Source organism: Elaeis guineensis, chromosome 9 (assembly GCF_000442705.2).
Source record: "Elaeis guineensis isolate ETL-2024a chromosome 9, EG11, whole genome shotgun sequence".
Lineage (NCBI taxonomy): Eukaryota > Viridiplantae > Streptophyta > Magnoliopsida > Arecales > Arecaceae > Elaeis > Elaeis guineensis.
In genome coordinates this window covers 33,732,652-33,737,279 of record NC_026001.2, presented here as the reverse complement: position 1 = coordinate 33,737,279, position 4,628 = coordinate 33,732,652, and the positions used below count along the sequence as shown (strand labels likewise).

General features: G+C 51.5%; 1 non-coding gene across 1 annotated transcript; it reads right to left on the bottom strand.

Moving 5' to 3' along the window:
- Positions 1 to 456: 456 nt before the first annotated feature.
- LOC105034268 (uncharacterized) lies at positions 457 to 2,899 on the bottom strand. The gene has a single exon (XR_012134325.1). It is a non-coding gene; the product is annotated as an uncharacterized protein (transcript).
- Between the last annotated feature and the right edge of the window lie 1,729 nt (positions 2,900 to 4,628).

Sequence of the window (4,628 nt, the reverse complement as noted above, 5' to 3'; positions counted from 1 at the left end):
GTAAAATAATTTTAAAAGAGCATTATGTTTCACCATTTCAGTTGTTCAAAGAAGTAGGGAATTCATAGTTACGATAAATGGTCAGTTCTGCAGGTTTAGCCATAATATGATAGTTCAGAGAAAGAGAAAGGAAGTTGCAATTCAGCATATCAAAGATAAATCAGTTTAGTTACTCAAGTTAGATAGAAGGCCTTAGCAAAGAGCAAAAACTTTAGTATTTGCAACATCAAATCAGTTCATTTCCAAGGAGAGATCTTTCTTTTCCTATGCAATCTGAATGCTGAATACACAGGAGATGCAAGATGCTGTGGCATGTAATTCCACAAAATTTCTTCTGATAAAAATGGTTGCATGTGAACGATGAAGTAGATATTACCCCATCCGTCTTCCCCAAACCTATTGTTGATTGGTAGGCCTATAAGTGCAATATAACCTCCCAAACTAGTTATAACATCCTTGAAGGTCTCAATATCTTGAAGAACCTTGTTTCATTAAATAGCATAATGATTCCTCAATAAACAACAATATTTTCTTGTCTGAGCAAATCCACATGGTCGCCTCTATCAAATTGAATTCATTAGTAGTAATCAAGAAGAATTGCCAATCACTGGTGGCAAAAATTCAGAGTTGATACAGTTGCCTATGAGCATGTGCTCCAACCCGATAAAGCTCAAGCTGGTAGATAGCCTTTGGGAGCAATTCTGTCAGAGAAGGATCCTGCGCCAGTGGAGTACGAATCACTGAATGAAGAGTATTCAAGGCCTTTGCTCGTTCCAGACCTTCGCTCTTGGGCACATGCAATGCTAGGTAGCAGAGCAAAGTCACACCAGGCAGCTGGGCCTTGTCACCTGATCGCAGCAGCCTTATCAGTGGTGGCACCCCAGCAAACTCTGCAATTGTTTTGGAGTGCTCCAAACAGAGGAAATTCTCTGGACTAGCAAATTTCCCCAATGCCCGGGCTGCTTCGGCGGCGACGTCCGGGTTCCAGTGCCCAAGCTGGAGCACGAGCGGGCTCAAGATTCTAGTCTCCCTAGCTGGGAACGTCCGCGCCAAGCATCCAATAGATTTAATGGCTGCAACTTGGAGGGCTGGGCTACTACCCAGCTGAGCTATTTTCAGAAGCTGGTCCACCACAGACTTGGCTGCCGGGGAGCTCCATTTAAAGGCCACGCGTCGGAGGTCCGCGTCAGACTCCGCCGCGGCGGTGATCTCCACCAGCGTCATGAGGCAGTGGTGCTGCAGCTCGCCCTTCTCACGCTCGATGATCTTGGAGAGGCAGAGCAGGCCTTTGGTCTCAGCGATCTTGCGGCTGTTGGAGACGCAACCTTTCGAGAGTGTCCAGAGGGCTTCGGCGCAGGCAACCTTGAGGGCAAGCTTCACCTCGGTGCTCTCGTTCTCCCGCTCCTTGCGGTGGTGGTGGTGGTAATAGTCCACAGGCCGGGCGGAATTGGAAACCCCCCGGCCAACGAGGTTGGAATTGGCCGTCGCTGCTGCCGAATCCCTTGGACCAGGGAGTGGATGGTGGGAGGCTTCTTGGGGGTGGAGCGGGGTTCGTCGAGCGGGACTTCGAAGGAAAGGAGGGAGACGAGTGGGCGGACGGCGTTCTCCCGGGCGAACTCCTCGCGGGCGAGGGGCTCGTGGGCAGCCATCCGGGAGACGATGGCCGCGACGCGGGCCTGCAGGCGCATGGGGGAGTCGGAAAGGACCCCGACGATAGTGGGCACGGCGAGCTCGCGGAGAAGGACGGCAACGTGGTCGGGGGCCGAGGCGAGGCTGGCGAGGGCGGCGGCGGCGGCGATCTGGGCGTCGATGGAGGGCCCGTCGCGGAGAAGGGAGAGGAGCAGGGGCGCGCCGCCCTCCTCGAGGATGATCTTCTTGTTGCGGTCGTTGTCGAGGGCGAGGTTGGTGAGGGCGTGGGCGGCCTCGGCGCGGTCGGCGGTGTGGCGGGCGGCGGACTGGATGGTGGCGAGATAGCTCCAGACCCAGGAGAGGATGGGATCGGTGCTGGCGATTGGGGGCAGACTGATGACGGCACCGGAGTCGTCGTCGGGGGAGTGATAGATATGAGCCAGCGGAGGTCGGCGAGGGAGGCGTCGAGGAGGGCGAGGGTCTTGCGGAAGTCGGCGGAGCCAGTGGTGATGGTGACGACGCGTCGCAGGACGCTGGAGCGTTTGCAGCAGCGGACGAGGGCGAGGGCGCGCTCGAGGGACTTGGAGGCCTCGGCGAGGACGCGGCGGACAGGGCGGTCGTAGGCGGCGGCGCGGCGCACGGTGGAGCGGAGCATCGTGGCCAGCTGCTCCGCCTGCCTGCCCACCTCCGTGCACTCCGACCTGAACGACTCCGCCTCGTCCACCGCCTTCGCCACCCGCTCCACCAGGAGGATCGGTAGCGACAGAGCCTCTTCCAGCCCCTTGGCCACGCCTGCTCCACCCCCGCCTCCTCCTACCCCTCCTCTACCGTTCATCATCGTCATCGTCATCGTCATCGTCTTCTATTCTTCCAGTTCCTTGGCCACGCCTGCTCCACCCCCGCCTTGTCCTACCCCTCCTCTACCGTTCATCATCGTCATCGTCATCGTCATCATCATCATCTTCTATTCTTTAATGCAGATAAATAGTGAACCTAAAAACATGTCTTATACTAGAATTCTTCGCTTTTCTTATCGCCGGCGCGGGGATAGGGCAGGAGACAGGGGAACAGGACAGAGAGAAAGGAGGAAACTTCGCTGGGTCGACGATTTGACTAGAATTCTACTCGTAGGCTCACTACCTCGCTTCAAAGTAAACAAGCCAGTGGGTTGGTGTTTATGGTGTCGTTAAATGCCAAGTGGCTGATCTTTATATGGTTATGACTGCTTGGAATTAATTAATCACATATAGTAATCATCATCATTAGGCATTGATACGGGGTGGCAATTTACCTCTGTTGAGACCAACGATGTTAGAACCTCGGTGATATGGGGACTCGGTTGGCTCCGTGCCGGGACGACGATTTGAGATTCACGACGGCAATTATGCGCCGAATAGTTACCTCATATACTTCACAATCTCTAAATGTGTCCTGGACCTAGTGAATAACGGCCCATTTCGGCTAGATAAGGTAGTAGCGGCATGGCCCGCTAATTCACGACGGTAGTTATGCATCGGATATTTGCTTTATCTACTTCATCTTCTAAATGCATCTTAAAGCCAATGAATAATGGCCCATCTCCGCCTAATAAGGCCGAAGCAGCATGTCCCACTCTGTCATTTATGTCTGTATTTCCAAAAATAATCAGCTGCCCCATCTATAAACAGGGAGAACAGGAAACCTCCAGATAAGCTCTCTGGCCAAACTTTCTACCTTCTTTCGTCTATTCTCTTGTGATTGACTTGAGTATCAGAAATCCTTACCAAAAACAACTTTGTTAAGGGACTTGGTTTTCAGATTCTGCCCATTGGTGCTGGGTCAAACTCCAGCCATCCAAGATTCGCAAACTCTAGCACTAGGCTAGTCGCCAGCAATAACAAATTGGACTAGTGGAAGGGGCCCAAGCCCATTCAAGAAAGAAAGAAGAGTCCATAGCCACAAGATTTCGCAGAGGGTCAAATGCCTCGCGGTAGTCCAATAGACCGACATCTCGTCTAGCCGAGGTACAATCATTGTCGATTGGGTACCACTCCAAACCAAAGTGCCACCTTTGTGATCCGAGAATCAGCCTCTACCTTCTCAGTAGGCCTAGGAGGTGGCCCCTGAGCAATTTAACCTACTTATGCAGCAGGTCCAAACTCTAATGATGGATGTTCAAACCCTTCAACAGGCGGCCGTAGTCCCTCCATCGAGATGCCAATGGCGGATGTTCAAACCCTTCAGCATGTGGCATTACATTGCCTAAGATGTCATGTGGATCGCAAACTCCAGGAGATGCACAGGTAGATTGAAGCACTCCACGATTGGACCTCGAAGCAAGATGGAGAGGTCGGCATTGCTAATATCAAAATGCTACAATTGGAAGTATATAATTGGGCCACCGACTCAGTAGATCACTTGAAAAGCTTTAAGGTACTGATGCTCTTACATGGGGTGACTGATGGGATCCTCTATGGAGCTTTCCTCTCCATCTTATGGAAAGTAGCTCAATATTGGTACTCAAGCGTGTAGCCAAGCTTGATTCACTCCTTCGAGTAATTGGATCAGTTGTTCATGGCCCACTTCGTCAGCAACCAATGACAATGCCATGGGTCAAACTCTTTAATGAATATTAAATAGAGGGAAGGAGAGCTCCTCAAAGACTACGAGAGATGCTTCAATGCAGCCACGTTGGAGGTGCGCGATTTGGACCAATCAGTCGCCATGTCAGTTCTAATGGGAGAAATCATGAAGTGCCAATTCCTCATCTCCTTTGAGAAGAGATATCTGAGGAAGTTCATCAAGATATTAGCTCGAATAGAAAAGTATGCCTATGCCGAGGAAGCTTATAAGCAACATGGAGGCTCACTAGAAAGGAAATCTATTAAACGAGAGGAGAAGGTAAAGAGAAAAGAGATAAGCCGAGGTATCATAACTAACGAGGAAGAAGTTCAAGAAGATCCCAAACTCCCCCATGAGCTTACCGATCCAAGACACCACCTTGAGGTCGGTTGTCATGT